Source organism: Callithrix jacchus, chromosome 10 (assembly GCF_049354715.1).
Source record: "Callithrix jacchus isolate 240 chromosome 10, calJac240_pri, whole genome shotgun sequence".
Taxonomy (NCBI): Eukaryota; Metazoa; Chordata; class Mammalia; order Primates; family Cebidae; genus Callithrix; species Callithrix jacchus.
The window spans coordinates 35,515,666-35,530,599 of record NC_133511.1 but is presented as its reverse complement, the minus strand read 5'-3'; the positions used below and the strand labels follow the sequence as shown (position 1 = coordinate 35,530,599).

The window sequence follows — 14,934 nt, the reverse complement described above, 5'->3', positions numbered from 1 at the left end:
CCGTTTCATGTCTATTCTGATTTCTTATGGATGTGCATCTGTGTATTTGCATTGGATACTTCATTTGCCTTTGTTGTCTCTTTCGGTCTTCCCTGTCCGATTTGTGTTGATTTTGCTAGAGTATGTCTGTCTAGGGGTCCTGATTTTTGAGTTCCCTCACCCCGAGACTGCTGCCTTCCTCTCAACACTAGATGGAGCCCGAAGCCCAGGCTTCCTGAGTCTCTCAGGCCACTTCCCAGCATAGCCTTTTCCAGATGGAGAGGGGCAGTCCCCTAGGGGATTCCTGACTCCTGGGCAGTGCGGGGAGGCTGGCCAGGGCTTCCTGCGGAAAGCACCCACCCTGGCGGTGCATCTCCTGCAGTACGGGGCTGCTGCCAGCCTCTCTGGCCTGTGGCTGCGATGAGGAGCAGTCAGAGAGCTCTGCCCTGGTGTTGCTAGCCCACGCCTGCTGTTCTTCCCTGGCCGCCCTCAGGAATTCTCACCCTACAGGCATTGAGGGTGCTTCCTGCCGGTTGAGAAAGGAGTGGCTTTCCTGCAGAGGAACCCAAGAAGGTGAGGAAGCTGGCTACCACCTGGATTCCACTTTTTCCAGTGCAGAAACTGTGAGTCCAGGGGACCGTTCTGTGCAAAACCTGTCAGCCTGTGGGAGCAGCAGCCTGTCTAGATGTCTCTTCTGCCACCCTCCGTTTGAGAGATTTTACTTCTCTGTTGTCTCAGGGATGGGAATAGCCTCAGTTTTGTATTCTGAGATGTTTCTGGTATATGCTTGTCACTGGATAATCACTGGTTTTGATTTTCAGTGAGAGGGTAAAGCCAGATTTCTAGTACACTGCCATTTTGATTGGTAATTTTTGTTGTTGTTTTCATTCCAAGGTTATTTGGATGAGAGTTGGACCCCGTACAAGGTATGAAACAACTTCAGTCTATTCCATTTGATTTTAGGCAGTCACAAAATCGTCATATTGTAAGATATCTGAGAGGCAATCTTGGGCACCCAGCCCATCATCACACCGATACAATCTACAACCTTTTCCTTGCTTTCTCTTCCACTCACCTCCTGAATTGCTTAAACCTAAGAGTGTTTTCATCGGCAACTTCTGCTCTCTTGTAAACCATGCAGAGTATCTACAGTACAATTTGCAGCTCAGATTCTTGGTCTTGTCATCCAGTCTGCCCTGGTAGTGCATTCCTCCAGCCTCCATGCAGTGCTTCTCACTGGCGTCCTTGCTTTGAGTTCATTGTCCTCTGGGGTAGGCTGGAAACTGAGTCTGTCATCCCTGGGTTTGGGTTAGGGAATCCCTGCTAATCCTTTATCAAAATCCTGGCAGAGCCTGGCATGGGCAGAGCGAGGCTGCTGAGGTGAAGCTTCCACTTTACAGTAGGGAAGGGCGCCACCTCGAAAATCATCCATGAGCCCCTCCTTCCAGGGAGAGGGATATAAGGTTTGTAGAAAACACAATATTAAGAGGCTCTCATGACCCCACAGGCCATTAGGGAATCTGCCAGAGAGCTGATGGTTTCCACAGAAACACTATGAAAAAGTTTAGGAAGAGCTCCCCTCCTGCTGCCCAGCTCCCAAGAAAGGCTTACGTAGCAAACAGCGAGTGAGTTTGTGGACAGAAGTCACTCTCCTGCTCTCAGGATGTCACAGAATATGCCTGTTAGACAAGGTTTCCACCTTCCCTGCTCTTGGAAGTGAGCACTTTTCAAAACCCCATTTCAACTGCATCTTTATGTCCAACTTGAGTCAACTCTGATAATCCATTAAATTAATAGCAAAAAAAAAAGTCAAATTAAAATGAACCTTAAAAAACTAAATTCTTCTTCCTTTTGCCTTCTCTTGCTTCAGGAATCCTTGGCTGAAATGTGGCGGTTGGCTATTTTTACCTCTTTCTCTGCTTCCAGGAAAGTTGCTCTCTCCCTCTTAGGAGTGCTCCTGCTGGTCTCTCCCAGGCCCCCTGCCTTCGTTGTGATTGTTTTACTGACAGTTTACTTGCTGTCATTTCAGTCTGTTCTCTCTGGCTCTATCCTCAGTGGAATCCAAAAGGAGCTGTTGAGCATGAGTTCACACACAGAACCTCATGAGCCAAGTGCCCCCTGTGGAGAGCTCCCAGCCACACCCAGCTTCTCCCTCCTTAACCCAGATACTTTTCAGAAATGTCTTCTCTGCTTTGGGCAGCCCAAGGAGACTTTCATGTTTGGATTTCAGGGTCCTGGAACTTGAAAATGAGAAGATTTTAGAATGTTTTAGCCCTTCAGAGTGCTTAAATATGTTTGCATCAATTCCATTTGATCCTCTTAAGAAATGTGGAAGAAGGCTGGAATTGCTGTTCACATTTACTTTGGGGTCATCTGTGGTTAATAGAGACAGCCATTTGACCAGAGTCACATCGCTGGTGACCAGAGAAGCTGCAGTGCAGGCATTGTGCTCTAAAGTTGGTCTGCTTCCTCCACTGTGAAGGCCATCCTCATTCATGGATTCAAGATGTCGAGCTGGTTAGCACAGGCTTGGCTCTGGCTCTGCGGTACTCAGTTGCTTAATCCAGTCTTCCAGTTTCATAATGCGGAATGCACAGGTGATCCTAACTCTCCCCTCCCAGCCCTGGAGCCCAGGACCAGAAGCATAAATGGTGTGGGGAGAAGAAAGCACATGCCCTGTGCCACTTTCCCCCCAATTCCCTGGATGCTTTGACTACTCTCAAATGTCAGCTTCAGTGCCCTGCAAGTCCTACATCATCCAGCCTTAGTTCCCTCTCCCATCTCACCCCCTCCCTCTCTCTTCTCCATTGCTCTGCTGCAGCCATGCTAAAGTAACCAGCACAGTCTTGCCTTGGGGTCTTTGCATTTGCTCTTCCTGCAGACTGCGCATGCCTTCCTATCACCCAGTGAGAAATCACAGCAAATGTAGCAGCTTCACATTGCACACATTTCTTAACTCACAGCTTCCCCAGGTAAGGAACCTGAGAATGGCTTATTTAGACTCTCCAAATCAGGGTCTCTCCCTAGCCTGCAATCAAAGCCCCAACATGCTGGGGCTCATTTGAAGGCCCAGTTGGGGAAGGATATACCTTGAGGCTCATGTTGTTGTGGGCAGGACTCAGTTCCTTGTGGGCTGTATGTAGGGCTTAGGGCTTCATGTCCTACTGAGTGTCAGCCAGAGACCTCTCTCCATTACTTGTCACAGGGCCTTTCCAATGGGTAAACTTTCTTTACCAAAGTGTGAAAGTGAGAGAGGCTGCTAGAAAGAAAAAAGTCAAATCTATTTTAACCTAACCATAAAAGGGACATCTCATGGCTTTTGCCACATCCATTTGGTTAAAAGCAAGTCACTATACCCATCACACTTTCAAGGGAAAGGGGCTTCACAGTGTGTGGTGCTGGAGGTCATGTCTGCTTGAGAACGCCTAGAACACCCCTTCCCCAGGTAGCCTCAGGACTTGCTCCTTTATCTCCTTCCAATCATGGCTTACATCTTACCTGTGCAGTGATGCTTTCCCTGACCACCCTATTAAAATTGCGTTTTTATTTCTCAAATGAAAACACAAAATGACACACAAATACATGAAAAATGGTTAAACATCACTAATCATCAGAAAAATACAAATGAAAGTAAAAGTAGAATATAACCTCACACCTGCTAGAATGGCTGTAATGAAAAAGACAAAAGGTAGGAAGTGTGAGTAACGCTGTGAAAAGAGGGAAGCTTTGGACACTGTTAGTGGGAATGTCAATTAATACAATCATCATATGAAGCAGTATGAAAGTTTTTCAAAAAACCAAAAATAGAATAATCATTAGATCTAGCTATGCCACTACTGTGTATATATCTAAAAGAAATGAAATTAGTCTGTCAAATAGGTATCTGCCCCAAATGTCCACTGAAGCACTATTTGCAGTAGACAAGATAAAGGAACAACCTAAGTGTTTCTCAAAGAATGAATGGATGAAAAAATGTGGCATCTATACACAGCATGTACAATGCTTTTTCTTAAAAGAGAAAGACATGCTGACATTTGCTACAACATGAATGAACCTAGGAAATATTTTATGAAGTGAAATAAGCCAGGTACAGAAAGACATACTGTATGATCTCACTTATATGTGGAGTCTAGAAAAGTTGAACTCATAAAATCAGAGAATACTAACATGTTTAAGCACCTGGGTGAGGGGAAAATGTGAACATGCTAGTCAAAGTATCCAAAATTCCTATCACCCTCCCCAGTCACTGTCTGCCCCCCACAGAGGAGTGCTGAGGCCAGCTCTCACCACTGCACAAGAGCTAATTGTTAGCATTTTCTGAACATTTTAGACTCTGAGTTTTTTTTCTAAATATATATTGGCAGTTTGAGTTTGACAACAGCAGGGACATTTACACCACAAATATTGACAAACACAACAAATCAGGGATTTATTTTTAGTAATGGAAGAACAAGAAATGATAACGTTGGCAAACACACCGCGATCTCCATAGCACTGACCACCATCTGCTATGTGTCATAGGTGACTTATCTATTTGGTTTATTATCTGTCTCTCCTAATTAAAATGCAAGTTCATGAGGACACATAATTTTGTACTTTTAGTTTAATGTTGTGCCTGCAACACCAAGAGCAGTGAATGCTTAATAAATATTTATTCAATGTTGGCTAAATCAGTGGATAGAATATTACTTCATCAGGAAGGGCTTTCCCTGACCAACTACTTGCCATAACCTAATTTAGATCTGCCCTGTAATGCTCTCTTTCTCTCAGCACCTGGTTCTCTCCATCGAAGAAACATATATAATACAAATGTAAATGAGTATTTATAACTGGAAATGCTCATTTATATTTGTATTGTATATATATGCCTCCCCAAGAAGATTGTAAAAAACATGTTGAGTGAATGTACTGTGTATGACTTAATTACCACTACCTAGCACCATTTTAGGCAGATTATAGGTGGTCATTAGATGTTTCTAAACCACATAATTAGCAAAAGAAAAATGAATAAAGACATAACTTATACCATGACCAGGTCTATCACTTTGCAGACAGTTACAATTTTGACTTTTGGAGGTGGAAAGTTAGCATGGGAGGGTAAAGGGTGAAGAAGAAATCAACACCTAGGCACAGGTACACACACATGCATGCACATGAACACTTACACATGCACACACTCACTTGTGTACAAACACGCACATAGGTGCACACACAGCAGAATCAATCATTTAAGGACCTGAGGGATGTCTTAATTCCTAAAGGCATGGTCTGTGAGATGTGTGTGAGCCACAGGAAAAACAAGAGGAAGCTCAGGAAGAAAGTTCAGTGTGAAATGTCCTCCCTTGCTGTTTAAAATGTGAGAACATTCCCTCTCCACCAGCCCAGCCTCTCTAAGTGGACTCCCCCAGCATCTCTCAGCACTGCCCCTCCCCATTTGAACTTGGAGCCCAGGAGAGGAGGCCAGGCCTGAGCCTGCATCTTTAGTGAAGAATCCCAGGTGTATCACTTTGCAGAGAGTTACAATTTTTCTTTTGGGAGGTTAAAAGCATGCGATAGTAAATGCAGAGAAACCAACACCTACACACACACACACACACATGTGTGCACATGTACACTTACACAAGCACCGCCACCTTCCTCGCCCTTGCTCCCTGCAGTCCCAGCTCCCACCTGGCCCAGAACCTGGAGCACCCACCACTGAGCCTGCTACTGTCTCCTGGGCAGCCTGCCTAGCAGAGCAAGACAGGAGCTGCCAGCGCTCTCCCTGCAGCCTTTTCTCTGGGGTGTCAGAGCTGCACCAGGTTGGGGAGGAAGGGCCAGACTCAGGCATGCAGGGCAGCAGTCCTGGTGGGCTGGAACCTTCCTGCAGAGGTGGGATTGAGGTCACTTGCTCCCCACATGCCTATTCCACAATCCTGTCAGCTGTCACTTCTGACAGTTGCTTGTCCAGCACATTCAAGATTGTTAGACAAGGCAGGACCAGAGACTTCCACAAAGTCAGGCAAGCCTGCTTGGCATCACACATGGGCCTTAATTAGAAAATTAGTCTTGCCTGGCACGGTGGCTCACGCCTGTAATCCCAGCACTTTGGGAGGCAAAGTCGGGTGGATCACAAGGTCAGGAGTTCCAGACCAGCGTGGCCAATATTATGAAACCCTGTCTCTACTATAAATACAAAAATTAGCCAGGTGTGGTGGCTGGTGCCTACAGTCCCAGCTACTGGAAAGGCTGAGGCAGGAGAATTGCTTGAACCCAGGAGGCGGAGTCGCAGTGAGCCAAGATCTCACCACTGTACCCCTTCCTGGGCAACAGAGTGAGATTGTCTCAAAAAAAAAAAAAGAAAAAAAAAAAGAAAAGAAAAGAAAAAAAGAAAGAAAGAAAATTAGTCTTAGCAACACAACAAAATAAAATTGAGAATTTAGTGACAACTGATCATCTGCAGGAAACAACAGATACCTATACAATGAAAATACATTTTGTAGTGTTTGAGGTTCTTGTTTTGTTTTTTTGGGGGGGGCAGGAAGTGAGGATCCAGCTCTCCTGACTAACTGAATAATGCATTACAATAATTACTCGGCTAGCTCAAAGTTGGTTTTAAAATGTATGAAGCAATTTGGTCTCCAATGACTTTAGGCAGGTACTAGAACAGCAGTTAGGACAGAAGTTTACAGTCTTTTTCCCACACCTCCACACATTTTCTCCCTGTGGCTCCAGATGGTTCCGATAGAGAGAAGACTCCCAGGCTAGGAGGCAGGGAACAGCAGGAACTGCAGTGAGGACTGACTCTCAGAGTGCAGTGACTACACAGCCAGCCAGACAGTGACAAGAGGTGGACCCCCCGGCCACAACCAGAATCAGAGACCACTGGTGCAGGCTGAAGCTGTGGGGACTCAGACTAGACCTCCAGATGGAGGCCCCTGCTCTAACCTCAGGCCTAGGGTGGAGGGTGTGGCCCAGTGAGGTCAGGCCCACCTAGGCCAAAAGGTCTGAGACCAGGGATAGGGATGGTACCAGTGAGGCCTGCCCAGAGGTAAAACTTGGTTAGCTGACCCAGCAACAGGGAAGGAAGAGTGTACAGGTGCAAGCAGGTGTATGAGTACAGTGAGTGTGTAAGGGCTGGCCCATTGGAACTCCCCTGAAGGTTTAGAATTTCAATAGATCTCACTGATCTCCAAAGAACTGCTGCTTCTTGCCCCTGCAGTTCAATCCCTATGAGTAAATCCAGGAGCTGGGGAGGAGAAAAGAGAGTGAATGCAGAGTTAGAAAATCAAATTTTTTTCAAAATGGGACAGGTCTCCATGAGGAGCATGCACAGTAGCCAGGCTGCAAATTACCCTTAGCATTGGCCCCCAGCTTGGGGGCCAGATTTTCCCCCAACACTTAGAAAGCTTGGGTTGAGAAAACCATCATTCTCAGCAAACTGACACAAGAACAGAAACCCAAACACCATATGTTTTCACTCATAAGTGGGTGTTGAACAATGAGAACACGTGGACTCAGGGAGAGGAGCTTCGCACACTGGGGGCAGCTGGGGGTGGTAGGGAAGAGACAGCAGGGGGTGCGGAGGGAGGGGAGGGTGGGGAGGGATAACATGGGGAGGAATGCCAGATATAGTATGCACTTAAAGTAAAATAAATAAATAAATAAAATACATACATGTATATATATATATATATAAATTAATTTTATATATAATATATATATAATTAATTTTAAAAAAAAGAAAGCTTGGGTTGAATTACACAACAGCTTTCCTAGGTCTCCAAGTAGCAGACAGCATATTGTGGCACTCCTTGGTCCCCATAATTATGTGAGCCAATTTCTATAATAAATCTCATATTCACACTACACTATTGGTTCTCTGGAGGACCCTGACTAATACGACATATTCCTGGTGAGTTCATCACTACAGTCAAACTGATCAACATATCCATCTCTTCATATACTTACTTACTGTTTCTGTGTGTGGTGAAAACACTTAGCATCTACTCTCTCAGAAAATTTTAAGCATACAGCACAGTATTATTAACTATAGTCCTCATGCTATTATATTAGATCTCTAGGACTTATGCATCTTACATAACTTAAGCTGGATTTTTTAAATTAAAGTGTTTATATTGAGGGAATTATTGAATCACATCTAGTTGAAAGAAGCAATATGGAGAGATCCTTTTACCCCTTATCCAGCTTCCCCAATGTGAATAACTTGAAAACCTATACTGCAGTATCCCCACCAGCAGAATGCCACTGACATAGTAAAGGCACAGAACTTTTGCATGATCGTGAGGACCCCCTCATTCCACCCTTTCATAGGCACACCCACTTCCCTTGTACTTAACCCCTCAAAGCCCCTAGGATCTTTACATTCCTCTGATGATACCATTTTAAGAATGTTATGTTTTATTATTGTTATTATCTTATTATTGCTAATGTTATTATCTTTTTGTTAACTGCTATATTAAGAAAAAATTGATACAAAATAAACTTTACATGTTTAAAATGTGCCACTTAATAGGTTTTGGCACATGTTTACTCCCCTAAAACTGATACTGACTCTCCCATCCCAAATAAACCACTGATCGACTTCCTGGCCTTATCTATTAGTTTACATGTCCTAGAATTTTGTATAAATGGAACTATACAGTGTAAACTTTGTTGTTGTGCTTGTTTGACATATTCAGACTGTGTTTTTGAGATTCATTCACATAGTTGTGTGTATCAATACTTCATTCATTTTAACTGCTTGATAGTATTTCATTTCATGGGTATGCTACAGTTTTTATATTCAATCATCTGTTAATGAACATTTGGGTTGTTTCCAAATTTGTGCTGTTACAAATAAAACTGGTATGAACTTATATGTACAAAAAAAAGAATGTTGTATAAACATATCATTATTTTGTGCTGCTTATAACAAAAGCACATGACACTGGGTAATTTATGAAAAACAGAAATTTATTTTCTCACAGTTCTGGAGGCTGGGAAGTCCAAGATTCAGCTGCTCATAGATTTGTTTGTTTGGCGAGGGCTGCTCTCTGCTTCCAATGTGATTACTTCAGAGGAAAATAGAAGACAAGAAGGGGTGACCTTCCTCTCAAGCCCTTTATAAGGGCATGTGGTTCCATTTATGAGGTATTCTGTAAAGATTTGTATACAGGTTTATGTGTGTGAATATACATTTTCTTTTTTCTTTTGGTTTTTATATTATTTATTAATTTTTTAGAGATAGGGTTTCTCCAAGATCACCAGTTTCTGATGGCTTTACTATTTGATTTAAAAATAATGTTTAAACTTATAACAGTAAGAAAATGTTTCAAGTAATACATTTTGAACCAGCAGTTAAGGAAAGGCTCCCTAATTACATAGTGAGCCCCCATCTCTTTGAAAGACCATTGTTCTGTCTTAATTAACATGAAGTAAAACAGTCCTAAAACAACAGGTCACATTCCCATTAGGACAAATTACTCAGACCTCAGTAAGGCAGCAAAGAATTCCCTAGAGTAGAATCTGTCACTGCTTTTCCACCTGCACTATATCTATCTCTCAAAGGACTCTGCAAGAGCTGGGAGCCTCCCTCTGGAAGGGGCATCTCTTCCATATTGAATTTGCTCCATTTGTGGCCATGGGTGGAGGGTGCAGCAGATCCCCAGGTGGCCAGCAGAAACACAGCTGGGACAGGACAGATTCTCAGCAGCTATGGCTGCCTTCGAAGCACTTTTATCCTGCTCATCCTGGTCTCAAATCTTCCATGTGGATATTTAAGTCTGTTGTTGCTTGACTGAATATAGGGAAGAATGGGATGTGTAGTCATTAGAAAAATGCTATTTTCGTTTTTCTCCTTTTTTTGAGACAGAGTCTGGCTCTGTCACCCAGGCCGAAGTACAGTGGCAACATCTCAGCTCACTGCAACCTCTGCCTCCCGGGTTAAAGTGATTCCCCTGCCTTAGCTTCCCAAGTAGCTGGGATTACAGGTGTGCCTCAAAACGCCTAGCTAATTTTTGGTTTTTTAGTAGAGGAGGGATTTTGCCATGTTGGCCAGCCTGGTCTGGAACTCCTGACCTCAGGTGATCCACGTGCCTTGGCCTCCCAAAATACTGGGATTACAGGCATGAGCTCACTGCACCCTGCCCTGAAAAATGCTACTTTCTTAACAGGATCCATAAACCAGGCACAGAAGCTAGTTAGGAGGCTGGACTCTAGAGTTGGGAAGACCTGACTTTGCTGCTTAGAGGCAATTCAGCTTGCCCCACTTCTTTCATCTCTCTCTGTCTCAATTTCCTCATCTGTAAAGTGGTAAACTCAGTGGTATCATCTAACAGGTTTAATGCTCGATAGTTGTTGGCAATTATGATCCACATATGAGATGAGTCTGAGGCCTCTGCGCACATTAAAAAAAAAAAACACATTCCCCAAACACTTGCATGAGCCATAGGATACCATGCAGAGCACATTTTTCTTTTCAGTGGGCCTGTGTGTTTGTATGTGCACTGCACCCTATATTAGGAAGACCCAACTAATTAGAAAAACCCCCAAACATATCCTGTTTATTTTATACTACCTATTCATCACTAATGAAATCTGGTTTAAGCCTAAAGCAATATCAGTATTTTTTTTAACCTTTCTTCATTTGGTTATCATGGTTCTTCCCCAATTACTTAATGTCACAGATGGTAGGACAAATAACTTCTGTGCCCTTCAAGTAACTTTGTTTGGAGTTATACACATTAACTGGCATTTGCCATATGTTGGGGGAGGAGTAGGAACAGTGTTTAATCAAAATAAATATGGAATATTAATTCATGTCTGAGGACAGTTACAATACTAATGAAGCTGCCTTGAATGAGTTCTTATTATTTATTTGGGACAGGGTCTCATTCTGTCACCCAGGCTGTGCATTGTGGCTCACTGCAGCCTCTACCTGCAGTTTCTACCTCCCAGACTCAACTGATCCTTCCACCTCAGTCTCTTGAGTAGCTGGGGCTTCAGGCATGTGCCACTATACACAGCTAATGTTTTATATTTTTTTTGTAGAGATAGGGTTTCATCATGTTGTCCAAGCTGGTCTGGAACTCCTAGGCTGAACCAATCTGCCCACCTTAGCCTCCCAAAGTGCTGGGATTAACAGCCATGAGCCACTGTACCTGGCCAAATTTTTATTTTTATTTAATTTATTTATGTAATTTTTTAGAGGGGGGACTCTTGCTATGTTTCCAGGCTAGAGTGCACTGGTTACTCACAGGTGTGATCAATCATACAGCACTACAGACTTAAACTCCTGAGCTCAAGGAATCCTTCTGCCTTGGCCTCCCAAGCAACTGGGACTACAAGTATGTGCCATCATGCCTGTCTTTAAATTAATATTTACTTCTTTATTAATTAATTTCTTTATTTAGTGGCATTTTTGTTTGTTTTTGTTTCTGCCAAGTGCACAGTATGATAAGTGAATTCTTAGGGAATTTGTTCTAGGCTTGGAACAGTTGCTCACACCTGTAATCCCAGCACTTTGGGAGGCTGAGGCGAGAGGATCAGTTGAGCCCAGGAGTTTGAGACCAGCCTGGGTAACATGGTGGGACCAGTTTATTTATATATATAAAATACTATATGGTAATCACCTGTGAGTGTGTGTGTGTGTGTGTGTACAAGGCAGATAGTAGAGAAAAAGCCACCTTTTCATCACAAAAACTAGGACTATATTCCTAGTTCCTGAACTGCAGGGACTTCTATAACCCATAAGAAATAGAGAGAATCTGAATCCCTTGTTTTCACATTGTCTCCATGCTCTGAGGGCTAGTGGTTTTGTTTTTCTGAGATGGGTCTGGCTCTGTCACCCAGGCTGAGAAGCAGCGGGGCAATCTCAGCTCATAGCAACCTCTGCTTCCTGGGCTTAAACCATCCTCCCACCTCAACTTCCCAAGTAACTGGGACCCCAGGCATGTGCCACCATCCCTGGCTAATTTTTATAGTTTTTTGGTAGAGACGGGGTTTCACCATGTTGCCCAGGCTGGTCTGGAACTCCTAGACTTGAGTGATCCACCTGCCTTGGCCTCCCAAAGTGCTGGGATTACAGGCGTGAGCCACTGTGCCTGGCAGGGCTAACAGTCATGTGGGAGTAGAATGTTTCTTGATCTGAGAAGATTTTCCCACAGATGCTACAGGAGCAGCACTCATCCTCCTTGGGTGAACGTTGGACATGGCTATCATGGGCAGCATGGGATGCAAACGATTTACCACAGTACTTGCATTTGTAGGGCTTCTCCCTGGAGTGCTGCCTGATGTGTGTGCAGAGTATGCTGGAGGCCGTGAACCTACCTCTTAGTACAATACACACACTGGCATGGTCTGTCTCCAGAGTGGATTTGCATGTGTTTGTTTAGGCTGGAAGACTGAGAGAAACATTTCCCACACGTAGAACACTTGTGAGGCCAGTGCTTCTCATGAACATGAAGAATGTGGATCCGTAGCCGGTCCCGTTTCTCAAAGGATCGTTTGCAGAGAAAACAGGGAAATTTCCTATCGCCCTTGTCCACACAGGGGGTGTACTTGAGGTGCTTGTCTCTGTAATATTTGTAGGTAAATACCTTTCCACATCTTTCACATCTGTAGCCTTCTGCAGACTCTTCAGAGGGCCCAGATGGCTGCTTCCCCAGCTCTGTGACCTGAAGGCTCACAGGAATGTCCAGAAATGTCTCATAGTAGTCTCCATACCACACAAGGAGACCTTGGTTCTGGTGGATCTCTTTGCAGCTCTCATAAAATATATGCCCTTGACACTGCACAGCAACCAGGTTTTGCTCCTTGGGGAAGCCGGCACAGTTGACATAGGACATCCAATTCCCCAAACCTCCTTTTCCATCTATAAAGTGGCTCAAATGACCATCTTCAAAGATCTCCCACATCACAGAATTGTCTCCGTAGGTCTTCACTTCACTGGCGTTGACCACTTTACCTTGAAAGGGCCCAAACCTGACTCCTTTGGCAATAAAACTACTGCAGAACACGCCAAAATGTGAGACTTTACCAAACAGGTCCGCATGAGGCACAGACCTTCTGGAAGTTGAAAGGAGTCTTTATCCGGAGTTTGAGGAAGAGAATCAGATCCAGAGCTGTCTGTGGGGACCAGGAGGCCTGAAATCGCATGCTGCAGGCTGGCTGGGTGCTCCAGGCTTGGAGTGGTCCCGTACAAAATGAAGTGCAGGTCTTCCTCCCTGAAGTGGAACCGAGCAGGCCATGTCCCCTCTTGTTTGGAGGATTTGGGACCATCCTCAGACTGCTTGCTGGGTGAGCAAGGTAATAACTGCGAGGTCCTCAGCCCATCAGGTAACAGAGAGGCATCCACAGGGGGCGGTGAAATGAAAGTTTCAGGTCCACAACACAGGTCACTCTTGTTGCGGCCACCAATGATTTGGTGGCCCAGACCTTCACCGCTGGCCCCCATGTACTCGCGGCTGCAGCTCAGGAAGGGCGGCACTTCCCTGGGGACGTGGGGAATTGGGTATCACGGTGGCAGCTTGCCGTACCAGGGCAGATCGTAGAGGCTCCCTCTGTAGGCCCAGACTCAAGCTCAGCACTGGAGGCACCATGCGGAAGGCGAAGAGGGGCACGGCCTGGGCAGCAGTCGCGGCGGCCTCCAGCTGCCAGAAGGGTTGGAAGTCTTCCTCCGCGGTGGCCAGGCCGTCTCTGTAGTGTCCATAGGCCGGGAAAGGCGTGTAGTACACGGCCAGGTTCTGCAGGCTGCTCTCGGAGGGGCAGCACACCTTGTCCGGAGGGGCGGCCTCACCTGGCCGGGGAAGAGCCATCCTGGGCCCACGTGCTAGGAGGCTCTACGACACCACCTCCGAGAACGCTGCCACGGAGTGGACACCTCCAGGACGCTGCAGGGCCACTCGGGCTCTGTAGACTTCCGTGAACATAAATTTTCAAGTGCCCAGAAGTGCATTCATTGGTCATATGGTATTTCATGTTTGGAGTTTTTGTTTAAGAAACAGACTGAGTGTTTTCTAAAGTGGCTGTACCATTTACCACCCTGCCAGCAATGTATGATATGAATGACCTCCTTTCCTAGCATTTTCACAAGGATTTGATGTCATTTTCTTAAATTTAGCTAATCTGTTAGTGATAATACAACGATAGCAAATAATTTTAATTTTATCGATTGATAATGATTTTAAGTAGCTTTTTACGTGCATATTTATCATGTATATCCTTTTTAATAAAATATCTTTTCTTGTATTTGCCTGTTTGCTACCTGGATTTCTTTTAACTTGTATTTTAAGTGTTTTTTTAAAATGTATTCTAGATACTAGTTCTGGATTAAATATATAGTTTGCAAATATATCCTTGTGGTGTGTGGCTTATCTTTTCATAATTTTATGGGATTTCTCAGCAAGCCAAAGTATTTGGTTTTGATGAAGTCCAATCTATTATTTTCTTTTTTTTCTAAGATACTTTCTATTTCCTTTATTTATTGAGCCCATGTTGTTTTTTCTTTTCATTATTTAACTTTTAAAAAAATTTATTTATTTATTTATTTATTTATTTATTTATTAATTATTGCATTTTAGGTTTTGGAGTACATGTGCAGAACATGCAAGATAGTTGCATAGGTACGCACATAGCAGTGTGTTTTGCTGCCTTCCTCCCCTTCACCCACATTTGGCATTTCTCCCCAGGCTATCCCTCCCCAGCTCCCTGCCCCCCCTCCGCTGTCCCTCCCCTATTCCCCCCAATAGACCCCAGTGTGTAGCACTCCCTTCCCTGTGTCCATGTATTCTCATTTTTCATCACCTGCCTATGAGCAAGAATATGCGGTATTTCATTTTCTGTTCTTATGTCAGTTTGCTGAGAATGATGTTCTCCAGATTCATCCATGCCCCTACAAAGGACACGGACTCATCATTTTTGATTGCTGCATAATATTCCATGGTGTATATGTGCCACATTTTCACAGTCCAGTCT

At 44.3% G+C, this 14,934-nt stretch overlaps 1 long non-coding RNA gene and 1 pseudogene across 1 annotated transcript in view; one reads left to right on the top strand and one right to left on the bottom strand.

Annotated features, from left to right (window-relative positions):
- Window positions 1-266: 266 nt before the first annotated feature.
- Window positions 267-14,934, top strand: part of LOC144577975 (uncharacterized) — a 67,845-nt gene continuing 53,177 nt past the window's right edge. The window contains exon 1 of the long non-coding RNA XR_013522849.1: window positions 267-552. This is a non-coding gene — a long non-coding RNA (uncharacterized LOC144577975). The remainder of the gene's footprint in view (window positions 553-14,934) is intronic.
- Window positions 12,041-13,881, bottom strand: LOC100393560 (PR domain zinc finger protein 14 pseudogene; annotated as a pseudogene).